Source organism: Chelon labrosus (assembly GCF_963514085.1).
Source record: "Chelon labrosus genome assembly, chromosome: 14".
In the NCBI taxonomy this organism is placed as follows: Eukaryota; Metazoa; Chordata; class Actinopteri; order Mugiliformes; family Mugilidae; genus Chelon; species Chelon labrosus.
The window spans coordinates 24,515,953-24,535,770 of NC_140347.1; the positions used below are offsets into that span (position 1 = coordinate 24,515,953).

General features: G+C 41.0%; 1 protein-coding gene across 2 annotated transcripts in view; it reads left to right on the forward strand.

The window, feature by feature from the left end:
• Positions 1-1,408: 1,408 nt before the first annotated feature.
• The window catches only part of plcb4b (phospholipase C, beta 4b), a 57,000-nt gene continuing 38,590 nt past the window's right edge, over positions 1,409-19,818 (forward strand). Inside the window, exons 1-3 of one of the 2 annotated variants that reach the window (XM_084560184.1) lie at positions 1,409-1,619; positions 4,898-4,943; positions 16,598-16,664. The gene's annotated coding sequence lies outside the window, so the exon portion shown is untranslated. Of the gene's footprint in view, positions 1,620-3,913; positions 4,944-16,597; positions 16,665-19,818 lie in introns of those variants that run through there. The other variant, XM_084560185.1, reaches the window with a different exon arrangement.

A 19,818-nucleotide genomic window follows, 5' to 3' on the forward strand; every position in this document is an offset into this window, starting at 1 on the left:
TATTGTTGCTTTTTGAATTCCTTTGAGGAATGCACTGGTTTTACGCACACGTATTAGTTTCCAAGCCTAATCGTAGGTGGTTCTCAGCCTGCCAAAACACTTTTGTAATATTTTCTGTGGCTTTGTAAGCACTTACGCACTCTGCCACTTAGGTACTTCAGTACAGAAGAGGAAGTGAATCCATTCTAACAGTCCTCCCTTCATATTCAGTTAAGTTGAAAAAAAAAAACAAAAAAAAACGTGGTGATTCAACTGTACTACATTGTGGAGGATCTCATTTGTGGTGCTCTTAAACTGGATTAAAAAGAATGAACACAAAAGTGTTTCGGTTATTTAGCCCAGCCTACTGACTATAGGGCTGTCAAAATAATAGAAACACGGGTCGGTATAACACAATGCAGTTCAATAGTCCTACAAACCACAGCCTCCAAAATCAAAACACAGTTGAATCAACAGCTCTCTCAGGTATTTAAAACAAATGCTGAATACCATAGCCTTCACGAACATAGCTGGAACATAACACAGGGCTGTTATGTGAGCACGCATTCATTTCCACTTGTGTACTTAATGAAGTGGACGGTAAGTGTATATAGCCTTTATGTTACCTGCTTTAGCAGAAAGCCTGCACTACATACAGTGGGAATGTATTGTGGAAATTGTAGCGTCTGTTTGGAGCTAAAGCCACATTAGGTTGACATGAAATCTCGTCCTGTGCTGCACCTGTTTTTTTTGTTCCAGACTTTGCAGGAAAATTGCACAAAATGTCTTTTAAATTACCATTTTTTTTCCCATTTTTGGAAAAGAATGGTAATGATCTTAAACATGATCACATAAAAAGTTATAAAGCAATGCAAAATGTGTTAAATACACTTTTGCATACAGTATAGAGAAACACAACTAGTTCGATTCAGGTTAACATAACTGTGGTGATCAGCCTAAAAAGGGATCCCCTGCTACAACTGATGAAGTGTTGGTGCCATAAATTTAAACAATTAAAAAACAAAGTGGCATATATTGTGCACGTCAGTCATCACAGTATCTGGGGGGAGATAGGCCCGCATTAACTGTGACTTTACAAAGGGAGGAGGGGGAGGCACTGTTTGTCTTTTCAACGCATGGCGGCTACAGTAGTCAGCTGTTAGTAAAGGGGGGAGGAGCTGGATCTGGTTCTGCTGGATGACTCACTCTGTCAACCCAAGGAAGGCGCACTCATTCACTCATTCTCTCACACGCTCGCACACACACGCACGCACGTACACAAAACCGCGCGCGCACGAACGCAAAACATTCTCGCGCGGGCACGTTAGGTGGAGAGTGGGGTGGGCGCGCGCGCCGCCTAACCGGAGAGGGGTTCCTAATCGAGGCGCATCAGGGCCGTTCATTCTCCACTGGAGGGCGAGTGGTACAAGAGCACCGGGACACTCCGGCTGGAGGGAGACGGGATAGAGCAGCAGCGGCAGCAGCTGGAAGACACAGACAGACAGCCCCCCCTCACACACACACACACACACACACACACAGAGGGAGAGAGAGGAAAACCCCGACCAAGGACTCTGCAAAGCATCATTTCTTTCCGCCGTCGGATTAAACCCGTCCCCATCTCCAACAACCGACACCACGTAAGAAACAAATCTTTTTTTTTTGTTGTTGTTGTTTTTTTTAAAATGTCTCTCATAGCCGACAATTGTATATTCAGAGTTAACGTGTCCGACTGCTCTGTTAAACGCCTCCTGCACCGTGCTCACTCAACTGAACATGTTAGTTTTGCTGTTAGAGGATGACGGAGCCCTTCGTTTAAACTCCGTCGCGGCAGCTTTCAGAGGCTCACTCCAAATCCTGCTCCCATCATTCGGACATCACACATCCTCTCAGTCTCCCTGTCACACACACACACACACACACACACACACACAGCTGGAGGCAGTAGCATTCGCTAGCTAGCTAGCCACGTTAAAAATAAAAACGGACCTTTAGCAATTTTAATATCGAATTTGCGTTTTTTCTTTGCTCGGCGCCGTGGCTTCTCTCCCGGATAAACGGGGTGCGACAGGGAGCCGCGGCGGCGTGAAAAGTTGATGAAATGCAGGGGTTATTGATGTTTCCAACGGCTGGGAGGCTAGCCAGTGGAGCTAGCTGTAGCGGGACAGAGCGCGAGCCAGCCGGCCGATGACAAGCACTCAGTGCACACTGCACACAGTGGCCATAAAAGTCAACTGATTAACCGACATACCCGGGCTTTTTATATCTTATATTTACACAGATGTGTACCTCGTGGTTGGCTGCCCTACAATATTTGCAGACTGTTGACCTCTTAAGGATTTTGTTACAATGTTAATTTAATCTGTAGAGCTGGTGCATCAGTAGTCCGCTGCTGCTGCTGCTGCTGCTAGTAGTAGGGGAAGCTAAGTGAATGTGGGAGCTGCAGCTGCCATGTATACATCCCAGACTGCAAGGTGTCATTGATTCAGTAATAGTTTGTCACTAAGCGCTTTTTTAATTGGTTTCTATTTTTATGGCTGTGTCTTCTATGTCAGTATTTAATCAGCCCCCGCCAAGATTCTAAAATAATTAAGATTTTACCAAAAATAATTGCTGGATTTTCAGTTCACTCTGTCCACCAGCAACAAATGAACGATTACATTTCAGTGATGATACCTTGACACTGACCCCGGCCTGAATCGATGTCCGTTTTGCTGTTTCTCAACCATTTTTATTGATTGGAAGGTGTGTTTTCAAGTGTACTCCTTTGAGTCAAGTACAGGAGAGAACATGTTTAGTTTGACATAGCAGGCTCCTGCCTTCGAAACCTGTCTTATCACACACACCCTGGAGGCAGCGTGATATTTGTTCAGGAATAACTGGTGGGGAACTCCGTAGGCCTATTTGCAGTGCAAATAGCCCATAATGTGTTATTTCCACCTGACTCGGCAGCCCCTAAAATTAATTGATGAATGGGTGTAGACAGCGCCTTAATGCATACGCCGCATCTCATATTCCACCTGTTCCTCACCAACTTGTTCTGCACACCTGCGCGTTATTTGGAGAGGAACGCTGTTTTTTGTGTGAATCGCAGCACAGGCCGTGTGCATCATAAGATGCCGTTTTCTCAGCGTGTCTTTTCGTCAGGGACCACAGAGCGGTCCGGTGTCCGCTTCTCGTAACGCCACGAAATGCGGTCTCCTGCTCCTCCTTCCAAACCGTGTCCTCTGCTGCCTGTGAAAGATCGTCCCCCATTATGTAAAGAAAAACAAATTCTGCCCGGGCTTATTGACACTGCCACATAAACGTTTCACTGGTGATTACAGAGGCAAACATTACCCTCTCTCGCACAATAACAATCCCTCACCTGTGGCTTAAACCCAAACTGCAAAGCATTTTGATGAATAGAGGTGAAATAAGAAGCTTAAAGGCTAACTGAGGGCGAGCAGGTGCTTTATTATTTTCTTTTTTTTGGACCAGATGACTTTGTAAGTGTTGTGTCTTTAATGCACTTGGTGATCTGTTCCTTTGAGGGAAATTTTAGGATTTTGTTTGGAGGCACTTTAGAGCACAGAGCCACCCCGCTGTATCATTTATTTTTTTTTGGAAACAGGATGTCTGCGCAAGCATAGCATGGTTGATCCCTGTTATTTTTGAAAATACAGTTTTGTGATATAGGCTATTACCAATTATTATTATTAGTTTAGCTGATTTGAAGAACATAAATAGACTACGCTTTTACAACTTATGGTATTCTGTTGAGCGTCGTGTTGGGGAAAACGTCTGTACCCTGTCATTTTGGTACCACTGTTAAGCACCCGCCTCCAGCCTCCAGACTGTTTTAATGTACAGTAGGTTCTAATGTTTTAGCTCAGACTTGTCAGTTCCCATCTGGTAAGTTTATCTGCATACTTGTATATACTTAATACTAAAAATACCTTAATTAACAGAACTGGAATAGATGCAGTATTGAATTTAGACAGTCAAAATGACAAAACTCGATTTCTATTGTTGATTGATGAATAAGACAGCATATGATAGAAGGAGGAGAGTGAAACCACATCTCACAGTCCTGGCACACGCATGTCAAGCCTAGCATTGCTTTTACAGTTTCAGTTTTCAGATGTGACTGTGTTTCAGCCATAGATGTTAGCGGGATTATGGGATGAAATGTGTCTGAGGCGCACATTACTCAGTGTTGCCTTTTGGGATGCTTGTATTTCTGTGGGGAGATTGAGTGTAGCTGTAGGGCTCGGTCCAAATGGAAAAATCTGCTTTTCTCAGTGTGTTTTCACAGTGGTGTACTTGCCAACACTGTATTGATTTGCTCGAAGGTCGGAGGTTTATTCTAGCGGGACTTAAGTTGGAATCCATCCCATGCCGGTTTACTTTACATCATGATTGCTTGTATTTGTGTTTTTCTCAAGGCTGGCTTGCTCCCTCTCTCATTTCTTCTCGTACTTATTTTGCAGTTTATTTTTTACAGTATATTTAGGGTCGAGATAGCTCCGCATGTTTATGACGGTGCACTCTCGTGTGTCACAGTGTCCTTGACAAAGTTGTCGGTGGATGTTTTATCACCGATCTGCAAAAGTGCAAGCTCCGTCAGCCAGATGGATTGATAGGCCGAGAGACGAGCATCCTGTCACACCGACTGACAGGCCCAGTGTTGTTGTAGTTTGTTGGAAACGTGTTGAATCGCAGCCCTCGGCACGTCTGCCCTTTGTGTTTTCCTTGGCAGGGGAGTATGTGCGGGATGTGGTATGTGCTCATCTCTCTGTGTGGTTCTATATCAGCTCCTGCCCTTCCTGCCGTATAGCGGGGCTTTAGACCTCAGCCAAATAAGCAGAGATTCAGGCTTTTTTGATTTATGAAATTCTCTCCCCTTCTTACCGTATGTCCTTTTTTGTCTCTGCAGGCCGAGACATGAGTTTCTCCCGCTGAACATTATTGATGCTGAACTGGTGAGTTTTGGGCTTGTTTGCTGCCGGTGACCCCAGCAGCAACACACGTTTCTTTCTCTTGTGTTATATTAATTCACCCCTCGTTAGGTTTTGTCTAACCACACTGCTGGCTAGTAACCGTCTGGTGGCAGTTGCTGGAAAGGTTCTGTTCACAGAATTCAGTTTAACAGCAACTACCTCTTTAATATTAGTTTCTTCTCTCAAGAGCATCTGGTTCATGATTGCATATTAATAACCTAGGCTGCATTAAAGCAGCTAATGAAAATGTATGAATAATATATAGAAAACATACGAGCTCATCCTGCCCGTAGGACTACCTGACATGTTACGCAATCTCCCTGTTTAATCTAATGTGTTTCTGAATCCAAGCCAATAAGATGTCAAGCAATAATGAGGGTTTCCCTGCCATCTACCGCTGATCAGAGATATTCACCTGCTTTGTCTTAGAAGCCACGTTAGTGAATATAGATTTCAGCATTGCAAACATGTTGCATTGAGAGCTGGGAACGGCTGACGTTTTATTGTATTTGTGCTGAATGATGAAAGCAAGAGGTCTAATTTTTCACAGTAACTTGCATATGAGACTGATGTGCAGCGTTCAATCGTCCACTGCCAGACATCACTCATTGATAAGTAGGTTGCGTTGCTGCTGCTGCCGCTGTTGCTGCTGCTGCTGCTGCTCTATGCTCCCTCGTGCCAAGCGCACTGTAATGGAGCTGAGATGTGATTGCTCTGTGTAATATTCTCTGTATTAATGATGAAATTTGCATTAATAATGTAAAGTGTGGCATGAAGGCTGCCTGTTGGCTGTGCCTGATTAAGCTTCATATGCTTCGAGCTTTGCTTTTATAGAATAGAGAGGTTTACATTTTCATTATCCCTCAATTATAATTGCTCACGGAAACACCTTTTGAAAATGATGAGACGATTAATAGGAAAAACACTACTATAATACTGTTAAGTTGTTTTTAATTTAAAAAAAGGACATATCTTTTGTTTAGTTTTAAAGATATAATAAATCGCAATTGCTTAAATCTCACAGATGTCCCAGAAATAGCATTATTATTTATATCATGAGAAATACAGCAATACAGGGGCAAAGCATTAAATACAGTAGAAAAAATGAAGGAAGAAAAAACCAAACATCATACACTCTATAAACTCATTTCACTGCCATTCATAAATACTCTGGGGTTCTCTAACATACTCTTGAAATGTCTGTGTTGGCCACTCTAACTGGAACCCATATATTTACACCACATTTACATTATAGTTTACATTAATATTCAAATAACTGCGCAGTGTAGCGATATGGTGCTCTATGTGCTGAGGGGAGAATGATATAACTCTAACAATTCCTTTTAAATCCTGTGCAAGTTAGTGCATCATTACCCATAATGTATTTTTAGTACAATTTATTTTTGCCCATTTTTTGTTTTGTACCTAATATCGTATCATGGGACTTTATATTACTTTAACATTAGCAGGTCATAGGGCCTGACAAACTCTGATCACTGTTTGCTCTTGTTATGATTTCTGAAAACATGTTCTCAAATTCACTGATAGATTGAACCACTCAGCATAAAAGGAAGGAGCAGTCTGGCCTTATGTTTGCAGTTCCTCCATTTTGGTTGCATGGTAGCACAGATATGAAAGAAGAGAACACCGTCAAAACATTACAGAGCATTCCTGCATAATATTGTCCCTTCTATGGAAAAAAAAAAAGAATACTAGAAATAATAGAAGTCAGTGTTCTTTCATTCGTTCTAAATAGAGAAAACTCCAGTGCTATTAGGTTTAGCATCAGCAGTGTCAGCACACCTAAAATCCCCTCGCAAAAGTGTGCATGGATCCTGCACCGTGGAACCTTGTCCTACCCTCTGCTGCATTTTCAGACCTTGACATTCATTGAAAATATGGATGTGACAGTCACTTAAGGCTGCACCCAGGCGGGGGAAGTGTCGCTTTAAGGAACAACATCTTTAAACGTAATCCAATTAGATATGGGCCCTCTTAAAGTAGCGTAATGTACTTTTAAATGTGGTGAAGCAGCTTGCTCTGTAATGTGCAAAGTGTTAGGAACAGTGTCAAGGATATTGCTTTTTCGCTGTTAATAATATGTTATTCATTATTGAAAGAGAACGGATGATGATGTGATCAAAATTAAATTAAAATGTCGACATCAACTTCAGCCGCACTGACACGCTAGATCAGGGGTGCCCACACTTTTTTGGCTTGCAAGCTACTTTTACAATGACCAAGTCAAAGTGATCTACCCGTATATATATATCCTAAGTCATATAAATTGTTGCTACAGTGTTAAAAGCTCTATCCATCAGTGTTAAAAGCTCTATCCATCAGTGTTAAAAGCTCTATCCATCAGTGTTAAAAGCTCTATCCATCTTTGTTTTTATTTTTATCAAGAAAAATTGGTGCACTGCACCTTTTGAAAAATAGCGCTGTCTCTTTAAGAAAGACGATAGTCTTGAGTTGTTGAAGTTGTGCGTGGCTGTGGATGTGTGCCGCTGAACTGAGGGCATGTTGCAAGTAAAAATAAATAAAGATGAATGTTTGTCTTGCTGTTTATTTTGATTAGATGATTAGACTATCATCCAAAAATTTTTTTTCAATGGCACGCAATCTACCCGCACTGGCTTCGCAATCTACCGTCGATCACGATCGACGTAATGGGCACCCCTGCGCTGGATGTATAAATCTTCTATTTGCAGTGACTTCATTTAAAGAACTTTGTGTTTTTAAGATCTGACATAACTACAACAAGGTCATTCAGGTTGTGCACTGGTGGAGACAATTTCTAAGATACTTCAAGAGACACTTAATCATCATGGATGTTCAGTTCTACTGGCCCGTGCCGCTGCTGAAAGGCTCAGTATATCCAAGCGTCACCCTCCTCTTTTAAACCACTCAAGTCCACTCTTTAGGCTTCAAATGCTGGATTGCAGATCAAAATCTGGCCTCAGCCCCTTACTGGTGCAGATGCTGTAGATTTTAAAGATATGCTGGAGCACTGTTTGTAGCTTAAAGAAAGAAAGATTAGTGATTAGAGGGTGTCTTCACTACAAGGGTAAGTGTGACTGGAGGGCGAATATAATGACGGGGTATTCTCTGCAGATTCTCTGCCAGCAGCAGACATAGAGGGAGGGAAATGGCGAGTGAAAGCAAGCCGGACAGAAAGCGAGGGAGACTCTCACGCCAACAGATGGGAGCTGCAGTCATCAAGTCAATATTTACTCTTTCTTAACAAAAAATTGGCAGCATTAGCTTAGCTGATTCAGTAGCCGGCGACAGGAGTGGCATAGTTTGTGTGAAATACGCTTTAAGGAGTAAAATCAACACTTCAGTGATAATGATTGTAGCTTGGCTACGCGCGTGGGTCTAAAAATACATTGGAGCTAACCCTCCCATTGCTTCTGTTAAATGCACACACGACTGCAATGTGCACATTCACTTTACCCATGGCTCGATCCACTATGGGGATACACGTGAACGCAATTTGCACTTCCAATTAAACTGTCGACCTTCGCTCCAGAATGCAGAACTTGATTTCGTACCATCCTCTCCTGGATAGCTATTATTACCCAGCCAGGCCAATAATAGAGAGAATAAGGCTTTACAACACACTGACGAAGATCATTGAAGTCAGCAAAATTATTGCAAATATCACACTGTCAATATTTGAGGTGGGAAATTAAGAGACATTTGAGACATTGATCAATTGGGATTTATGTATGTAGTATTTTGAACTTGTGTTATAAGAAAACTTATTTAGCTTTTGTCTGGTGCAAGAAGAACGTGTTTTCTGAGGACAGAGAACACTGTGAAAGAATGAGTTAAGATGCTGAAGACATAGCAGAATACATTAGGCTAGAGTTAGCCTAAAGCATCCTGCCGAGCCTCTAACACAGCTCCAACACATGACTTGCTGGCCAGATCAGATGACTAGATAAACAGCAGGAATGTTGCTTCTTCCTCTTTGTACAGTGCTGCTGTTCTGTCTGGGATGGCAGAGAGAGTTGGGGTGTGTGTGTGTGTGTGTATGTGTAGTTGTATTAAGTAAGCTGTGGGGACAAAAATCTGTTTAGGTGACAGTTGGGAAAAGGACTAGTTTAAGGAAAGTATAAGTTCAAATTATGGTTCCATCCAGGAAGTGGATGTAAGTCAACGTAAAGTTCTCTCGAGAGATGAAAACATTACTGTGTGTGTGAGTGTGTGTCAGAAGAGCGTCTTTAATCAGCCCACTACTGTACAAGATAACAAGTCCAAGCAATTATGTAACATTTAACAGCTGAGCTTATCACAAACCCTGCTCAGCTAAGTTAAAAAGCCGACTGCAGAGCATGACACGATTGTGTCTATTTTGTTATTGACTTGCATAATCTAATGGCTGGAAGGGAATGCCTGGTTTTATGCCGACATCCCCAAGTGGAACAGCATGAAGTATTTAATACGGTCCTAATTTATGACTTTATTTGTTTTATGATTTGAAAGACAAAGTGGGTTTTAATGGCATTTTTGTCAGGCGTTCTTTGAATTTTTCAACTTGTACAATAAGAAGCACTGGCAGAGAAACAAACTAATTTTAAACAGAGTATAAACACACAGTATAACAGGCAAATGGTTCCTGCACATGGATGTCCAACCTCTGCCAGATATTGGTCAATGGACCATATCCATTTTTCATTAGCCACTTCTCACATGTCTTTTAAACAAACCTCTGGGGTTAGCACATAACTCCTTTAGATGGCTATCATAACAAACTGTGGAAGTAATGTAAAGTTTAGAAAAGTGTCATAATCAAAGCACATCATGAGAGGAGTATTGTAAATCTTATTTTTGGCCTAGGCTGGGGGACATTTTTTCCTCAGTGACAATATTATACCACATGACAAAGAATAGCAGCTTCGACATGTTTTGCTTCTGTATCCCTCTAGTGACTACTTTTGATCTGCTACATGAAAATGATAAGCTGTATTTAGAATAAGTTGACTGAGAAATCCCATCAAGACAGCAATGACATGAAAATATGATGACTGAAACAAAGTAGGAGAGTTGTGTGTGTCTGGCATAAAAACAATATTTTTTGTGTTTCACCAAAAGTTGCAAGGCTTCACATTTAGCTTTTTCAGACATCTGCCCGAAGGCAAGTGGCTGAGATATTTTACAACAACTTACTTGGAACAGAAAATACAGACCTATCAAAACATTGAATGAAAATGATATCTATCAACTACTGTTATGTGACTGAGATTTAAAAATAGTGAACAATGGAGACATTTTTTTTATTTTTTTTATCTAGTTGAAACTTAGGGGTCACTGCAGGGGTTGTTAGAAAGCAAGTAATACTCAAAATTTAAAAATGACAGATGACGATTATACAGAAAACTGTGATGTTCTTGTTGCTAGTGCTTCTTAACATTCTAGCAATCGGATGTTCACATTGTAATGCCGCCATAGCTTTACGTCAACGTTACATTCTTCAACTGATACGCTCCAAAATAATTCAGTCAGCAACACAGCCTCTGACACAGACTCAACCCCAAGGCATCATAGACAGCTAGTGGACTGCTAGCAACAACAATAACGGTTTTCAGCACAGAACAGCATGAAGCCTTCCACTCATAGGGTTTGCTTCCCTTGGGCAAGCTTTGATGTCAAATGCTGAGGTGGTTTCTTAACAAAGTTTGTCTTTCTTGAATCAGTCATTTTGTAAATGTCAGCCTCTGCTGTTTAAAATATTATCAGTTGAGTTTCCGTAGTTTTCATTTACAATGAGAAGAAAAACCTGTATGACTTGCTTCATTGTAGTAGAAAACACCGAAAGGAATTGTTGTAGTTATTTTCCTCTTAGATGTTTCCTCTTTCAGACCTGTATATCTCTTACAGTTGTACTGCCAATTTTATGTAATTATCAGGTTTAAATAAGCCTCGTCAAATTTCTGCAAAAGTGTGTAAACTAAAGTCTGTAAACATAATATAAACGTAATTATTCTTTCTTTTTAAAAAGCCACAATGATGTTAACATCTTAGGTACGTATTCCTAAACTTTCCTCCTCAACGGCAGCTTAGAGTTTGAACATCAAGGAGAGGAAATCCATACGATTGCAGTCCTGTTCAATTTGGTAGCGCACACATTTACTGTGGCAACATCAAGTTCAGTTCAATACACAGTGAATATTAGACAAGCAAATACTCTGTCATATATACCCTTGCAGAGCAACTGGGGGATCTTTTTTTATAGCGGTGCCAAATGCATGTTACTGTAATTATGTAGTCAGTAGTCAAAAGTAATTGCAACTGCAATCTGATTTCATGCTGCACACAGCGTGAAGAATTTTCTGTTCAACAGCAGAGCACAGTATGGATACCTTGCTGAGGAGTTGGGGTTGCAGCCTCCGAGTTTTAATCTAACAGCTCACTGTGGTTGATCATGCTCTCTATTCCCTTGTTAAATTTAAAAATGATCATTTATTTCACATTAAAAGGCAACCCACTGTCGGTTGAGCTCTTTTAATGTTTTAGTGCCATTAGCTTGTAATACAGCGTGGATATGACAACTGTGGGAGAGTTCAGCAGATACCAGTGAGTTAAAACATGCTGGATTCCCATGCATACATTGTTTCTTGTAAATCCCCTTTGTCAAAATAAGAAATGTAATCCAACCCAGGAATGGCCAACACCACCTCTAAGAATAAAAACAAATATTTGGAATTGTAAAACATTTGTGAAGTGGGAGGAGTTGCAAATTACAGGGGTGTTTTTTCCTGTGTACATTTATTTTGTATTCTTTTCATAATGTCTTCCCTGTTGCTTAATATACAAAGATAAGATTCTACCAGACAACTACCACTAGTATTTAAACAAAATTTTTAGCATGACTGCTGATATCATATACGTTAGCTGCCGTTTTCATGGAAAGGCGGCTAGCAAAAGGCAGGAATCACCGAATTCAAAAAGCTTAACAATGCATTTCTTAAAATGGGACGATATAGTTGAAGAATTTCACCACAATCGACCCAAAAACAAATATAAAGTTCACCGGGTATTTTGTACACAAGCTTTATTTGATATTGCAGCAGTCACATATGGTCTAGCGGTTAGGATTCCTGGTTTTCACCCAGGCGGCCCGGGTTCAACTCCCGGTATGGGAACTTATTTGTTGGGTCTGGGGACTGTGGTGCTAAGAGATTCAGGTTTGGGACCCTTGACTCCATATGTGGTTGACGTGAGCGCTCAACAAGAATTTCAAAAAACTAAGTATTATGAAAAACGGTATTGGCTTACATGACATTATGATTTTACGTTAGCAAGTGCAAATTTCAGTCACAAACAATTAGCCATCTTTAATTTTTTTCATCTCACCAGAGTCACCAGAGCAGTGCCACACACCTTTTTGTGTACCATGAACTAAATATCGTTTATAAATAACTGCTCCATCTGCAATGAACATGTCATGTCTGAGCTGCATCCTAATGGACTATTTATTTGACAGAGACCTATGTTTTAATACCAAAACGGTTATTACGTAGATAGATAAATCCAGTGTTAGAGATTCTTGGTCTAACACATGTTAAAGAAACACTAAAGTGCTGCATGTTTTCAGCTTTGCAGAGAGTATTTATCCCCACAGTATGTCATGTCATACTGGTACAAATTATACTATAATAGCTGTCAGTATTAGCTCAGGTTGAATAGCTTCCTGTCATTGGTGCCTCTATTGTAATCCACCAATTAGCGAGCACAATGTTGGAAGGGGAAAAGTGCCCTCCTTGTGTGTGTGTGATATGTTCGGGCTGAGCGACCCAGACCTAATTTTGTCCTTGTTAAAGACAGTCGTCCATCATTCTCCAAAGCAAAAGGAGTGATGTTCTCTCTGTGTCGTGTCGCTGACTCATTTAGCAGTCAAATCCCTCTCACCTTTTCTCTCTGCCTGGATTTCACTCCCTCTGGCTGCCTCTCTCTCTTTGGCCCTCAGGGAGCTGGCTCCTGACAGCATCACACAGAAAGGATAAAATTGAAACGTCAAAGTGCATGGGCAAGTGTTTTGATTCCTCATAGGCTTGGTCGATATGTTAAGTGGCCACCGTCTGTCTGACAACTGGTGATTGTTGATATATTCGTTAAGTTGTGTGTGGGGCGCACTTAATGGCAGAAACAGCATCATTGTTCTTTGTCCGTAGTTTTTATTTAATGGTGGAGTTAGTCATTCCTGAGAGACTGTTCATATTTGAACTCATCAGCAAAACAAACACACTTCTCCCTTCAGTGCTCAGTTAAGTGATGTAAGTAATGATAGCTAGCTAATGGGTTAACAACCTGTTCCCACAAACTGAAAAACACCCTTCATCAAATTCTCCATGTTCACATTAGCTAAATCTACAGCTACTCCTCTATTTCCTCTTCTTAATTTGTCTGTAATGGTCAGATACTTCATTTCATATCATTGTTTTTTGGATATCACTAGATGTAAAGTTGTATGTTTTAAATAACGGTTTGACACTTTCACTGTCATCGCAGTCTCTCTGTATGTTAAACATCAATCTATTGCCAGTTAGCTCAGCATAAGGTCTATAAACAGGGTGTGACTTTTACACTGAGCTTGCTGTCAAGCTCTTTCCCATCTTTTAGCCATTTTGCTAATTAGCTGCCAATTGCAGCTTCTTAATTGCTGTGTACAGAATTGTCTCATTTTCTCAAGTTGTACTGCATTAGGAGGAATCAAATTTCATTCATGCAGTTCAATCAGTTTAATGTTCCTGTCTGTCCAGATATTTTCTATCTTTTATTTTCCAGTCTGGTAACCCTGCTTCAGTCTTCTCAGAAACCCCGCCTCCCTGTGGGACACAGCTGCATGATAAACAGGGAGGACTTTTTTTTTTTTTTTTTTTTAACTCACAATGCTCCTCGGGCCAGATAGATGATGTTGTTTGATGTCCTCTCACAGTGACTCTCAAAAGAACAATATTGAAGAGGAACATAACTGACATCAGGAACAAAATGAGAGTTATTTCACAATGCTGTGACAGGTGCTGTTCGTGCCAGCAAAGCAGCCAAGAGTGAGTCCCCACAGAGAGCTGCATGCAAGGCTTTGGGTTGGGTCGATTTCCTGAGGTGGGGACAAGTTATCACTTGAACTGTAGTCGTTCTCTTCACTTCTAAACCAGCTCATAAGAGACCTTGTTGTCACCCTACCAGCCCTTGTGGTTTTATGAAAGATTTGAAAATATATACAACATATCTCCAATGTATAGATCTACTTTAGGCTATTCCAGGTAACATGGATAATGTCATTCCCCCTGCCATATTCCATCTTGTGATACCTGTGGGATTGCTTTGGGTTGGCTGTGTTAACAGTGTTGTCCTTTTAATCAGCACCCCTGTGTGTTTCCCCTGTAGAGCTGTCATTTGTTGAGAGATGACGATGGAACCGCCACTGTTTGCCCCGTTTAAATCCTGTGACAGGCAGGAGTGAGATTACCAGCCCCTTACCTGATGCCCTAATCAAAGGAATTATTACAGCACTGCTGGATGTTACTTGAAATAGTACCTTCTTAAAATACATGCATACTCACAACACATACACACAGAAGGTGCAGGAGGAGAGAGCCTTTCAGTTAGCAAAGTACATTTCTCCTTTGTTTGATGTTGTGTATTTTCCACTGAACCATCCTTGCTGTGGTGCTTGGGTTTCCATGGTAGCACTTTTGAGCTCCCGTTTGCAAGATTTCTGTGTAAGAACTGAACTAAACTTTCTTTTTAAATAAACCGATAGAAATTCTGACATATGTACTCAGTAGCATCTCAGAAACAGCTGTCTTTACTGGGGCTAGTTCCCTCTCGTTTTGATAGACAGAGGATGAAAAAGTATGACCAAAACATTGTCCTTTGTGTATGTCCTGCTGTTGTGTTCTTACCGAAATGCTGAGCAGAACATAAATATTGGTCTCTGTATGTGAGACAAGGCTTTCCTTTTTTGGTGCAGAGTGTACCCCCTAATCCTCTCCCCTGGTTGAAGAGGCCTGTGAACAACTCTTGTCCAGTGAGGCCACTTGACATGTGGAATAGTAGATCCACAAAAGCTGCCACTGTGGGAAAAGCCCAGTCACACGGAGAGGATGGTTCGAGAGAGACATAGACAGTCCTTGCATATAAACGTGCTATTCACAAAGCCATATCTTTCATAATCCTGTAGCCTTGTTCAAAGTCATGGATTTCCTCCTTTGTTGTACATTAAGGTTTCAGGATTTCCTCTCATCAGTTGGCCTGAAAATGTGCATTTTTCTATTACTATGGTATTTGTCCCATGTTTGCAAAACAACAATGAAACATTCTTTTACTGGTATACGTGAGATTCAGATAGTTGAGCATAACTAATGAGAGGTCTCTTTCCTGGGAAACACTCATTGTTCAGGAAATGGCCACATTGGAGTTAATGGGCAGAGAGCTTGTGTAAACTACCAACAATCAAATGAAGTGGCAGATTGTTCCAGAGTAATGTCTCAGATGTGCATTAATTCAAATGGTCAGTGTTTGATGGCTGTGATTGTTGCATGTGTAAATGTAATTTGGCCTGAAAGTATATTAAAATTAGAACATACAATATGTTCAGTCATTAGGTTAATGTTACAGTATTGATTTCCATATAAACAAAGTGAATGAGTGGTTGATGCAGAGTAGTTAATAGCCTTTAATTCTCTTAAGAGTGTACCCTCCCAGAAATACACTGTATAATATGTCTTCTGCAAAACTGAAACAGAAGGGCCCGTCACAGGATACATTTTTTTCACCGCTTTCAGAATTTCAGCCTTAATAAGCAAAGAAAATCCCAGATGTAAATACTGTGTGCGGAACAGCAACTTTTCCTCACTTAGTTGCTGAAATCTTTCCTGAGCTGTCTACACTTATCTGGCAAAGTTTATCTTCCAAAGTGATTGTATAAAGAAACCATTACTGCCCTGTTCCTGTCCTGCTCTGGGCAAAGCAAGACGGAGCTATGATGATGAGGTGAGGGGAGACACCAGCAGAATCACAGTCACTGCTAAGTACAGGAAACGCTGAGGAATTTGTCTTGTCTTTGGTGCAGACATAAGGATATAAGATGCCTTGCCAAGAGGAGGATTATCGTCCTTTCCATCTATAGTTTTGTTCCTGTTCCACTCCCTCACATTGTCTCTCGGCCTCTATCTCTTTGACCCGTTCTGTACTTTACATCTGCATTATAAGCTTTTAGCTCATTCGCGCTGACATACCTGCCATTCAAAGGCTACAGCAGAGCAGATGTGGAGGTGGTGCCGTTTGTCTAATTTGCCAGCTCATTTCCACCACTCTCTGACGAACGCAGCCTTCCTTTAGGGAAGCGGCTTCCTATTAAAAGTTTATTTAGCAGAAGCCAGAGGAATGATTAAAATTCTGCACTAACCAAACAGGATGAAGAGCATTGTGGGGAACGAGTGATTACACCTCAGTAGGTAGTGTGTTGCGCGTGCTTAGTCTGTGTGTCTGTGTCTCCCCTGAAGGCATCGCATGCATCTGTAGCATTACTGTAAGTGTACAAGCTGAATAGTGTTACTTAGCACATTGAATATATGCAAATTACACTTTTTCATTCTTTTTTTGTGTCTGCTTTCTCTTTTCAGAGAGGTCCAGTGCTATCTTCCAGTGTTTCCCCTTCCCTCAGTTTTCTGTCCCTCTGTCTGTCACCTGGTAAGTACACTCAGACTCACCTCCCACATATTCAGTACAGAGACCTTCAGTGTTTTTCAATCCTTTACGTAATCACCAGCTTATTGAACTGCAAATTGCTGTCACCTTTACAGAACAGGCCATAATTTCTTGTTAATGTACTGTATATGAAAAGGCATTGTGTGAAGTCACCACTTCCTGTAGCACATGACATGCATGCTGGTTTACATGAGTGTGATGAGTATTAGTTTAATTAGAATAATGTCAAACTTACTAGAAAACAGACACAGTTTCCCTTTTTCCCAACAAAACTAACCAATGTTTTCCTGAAAGACGACACTCTTGAAGAGTCAAAATAAAAAGACATATTCTAAAATAATGCGTGAGAGTCTGCTACAGTGTATACAAGAAAGACATAAGAGGAAAACAAAATGGACATATTTTCTGGTGGACTATCGTGGGACCATATTTCAGGAAAAAAAGTACAGGACAAATTCTTTTTTTGGTCCTGTTTGACCATGCCATGAATTACACATGTGATGTTTTGTCATTTTAAAATATTATTATTAAATCAAAGATGTTGCAGTTTGTTGAGAAGATTGTAAAGAGCCATTTAGATTTGTGTGTGACTGCTCATTTTGTATATAATAATATAATATATCATCAACCCCAACATTGCTATCTATCTAGATATTCGGCAGCTCTGTGGAACTTGTGGAGGTAGAAAGTTATAGAAGGCACATAAGCAACATTGGCTGTGTCTTTCAGATTTATTAGAAACAACAATAAACTGCAACTTCTTTGACTTGTGAAACTTTAAATTGACAAACATCATCATAAACTGGTTAAAAAATTATTTGTCTCTCGCCATTGACTGTACAATTTTTTTTTTTTTTCAAATTAAATTCCCATGGTGGTCCACTGGAAGGGGCAGGATCCGCCTCTCCGTTCAGTGAAAGCGCATTATTTTTTCAGATAAAATTTCACATCATTATCACAAAGTGTCTCTCTATATTATAGCACACGTAGCTGTTTTCAAATCCCTGTCACACACAGGTAATTTTGCCACAGAAGACATAACAGTAGGCTTTTCATTAAAATGCCAGCTGGCCTGACAACAGCATCATGACTAATACATTTCAACTCAATTATATGTTTGTATTATTCTGACCAAAACAGAGTTACACGTGTTTCATGTGAAGGTAATAAAAGCTAGTCAAGGTCTTCTGTTGGAGCACTAGAGCGACAGTTGTTACAGACTTGATCTACAAATAAATAACAAACATGGAAGAGTTTTCCATCACCCATCGAGGCCTGTCTTACACCTCAGTGACAAAGATGACATAACAAGAAATGGTCATTAGATCTATGTTATAATAGTTTGGGAAATAATCTGCTATGCATTCAACATGTTGTTTAGACTGAAAACTGTCCTGTGCAGAATCTGAATATGGGAACACCCTAGCAGTGGTTAGGATAAGGTACAGTATCTTCTGTGTCATGGTGCATCCTAACCAAATATAGAGAAATATTAGAATCATTGTGTGTCCTAATATTAAGCAGACAACTCAGCCAGTGCTTTGTACATGTGGCCAGGAAAGCAACAACACAAGCCAGCCTTAATGTATAAATCCCAGCTATCTGTTATCGCCAATTACGGGGCTTGTTTACTAGAATTGAGGGACTTGGTGAATCTGTTCTTATGGGTGTGTGTATGTGTGTGACTGCAGCTTTTAATGATAGGAGTAGATGGCCTCTGTTAAGAGATGTGTGTTCTCTGGTAATGCCTGAGGGGAGTTGGTTAGGCTGGATGGGCTAGTGAGTCCCTGTGTCTCTATAAATACACACTGGGATCCCATTCAGAGGCTGAAATGTGCCTATTTGTGTGTGCGTCTGCATGACGCCGCTGCAGCCAGGCAAGCTAGAGGCTATTACTGGCCAGCAGGGTTGCTATGGAGACCAGTGGTGTCAGAGAAGAGCAACATCTGTGGGGTGTTTGTTTGTCAAGACAGGTTTTCCTCTTTCTGTCTCGCCTTTCACTTTTCCTCAGTCAAAAACTCACTGTCACTGCCAGGGAAAGCCTAATGCTGACTGAAGCTATAAAGTCTCACGCAGAATCCCCAGTCTCCCGTCATTAGTGTTTTGGTAAACATGGCACTTGAATATGAAACTGATTTGTAATCTCTATTTCCTTGGGACATAGTTCAGCTCCCTATGCTCAATCATGCTCACAGTAGGCCCTCAGGCTGTCAGTCAGCAGGGACTACGGGGGACTCTTCACTGGGTTTACGCCAGTGAAAAGCTCACATTCTGGGGAAGCATTTAACCCATGCCCCTTCCTGCTCCCTCACTCCACAGCTCCCCTCTCTATATGGACATGTTCTATTTCCACAGCGTCTTTCTACTGGCTGCCTTATCGGCAGCTCAGCAGGGCACAAATTCTCTTTTAATAGGTACTTATTTGGGCAATAGGAGAAGTCCCATATTTATGAGCAACCCCCACTCTCTCCCCCCGTCCTCCTGTTCATTTCTCGTTGTCTCAAACCCTCAAGCTTCTATTTATTACACATTTTCTCTTGCTAGGTTATCCTTCATTTTCCTGTAACCCTTTCAGATGGCGAGCAAAAAGGAGAGTGGGTGGAAGCCTGCGTCTTTGGCAAACATGCCAGATGTGACATAGCACTCCCCAAATTGAATTTCGTCTTTTCAGTATTCATTAACATGGAACCTTTTCATCCCCTCAAAGTATTGTCTCTGCCTCCGTATGGTGCTGCTTTGCAGTAGTCAGCACAACGGGTTCTAATGTTTACTGTGATGAAAGTCCAACAGGCTTGAGATTATCTGAGTAAAATTGAGTCTTTTTCAAATGAAATTCAGCAGCCCTCAAACTCTTCTCATAGGTCACCCGGAATATGTTGTGTGGATGTGTATCCTCTGTATTTTTGACCATATTTGGAGAAACCTGGCCCACAAGTGCCCCTTGCAGTGTATGTGTAACAGGGCAAACCAAACCTCTGACCTCCTAATCTGGTCTAAATGAGAACTTCGTGCACACAACACAGTGGTGCGCAGTGCAGAGCAGCACTGAGTCTGTGATGTAACATAGTCCTTTTGAAATAATTTGGTATTTTCACTCTGCAGGCATCTCCCTGCAAAGGCCAGTTACCTAACTTTT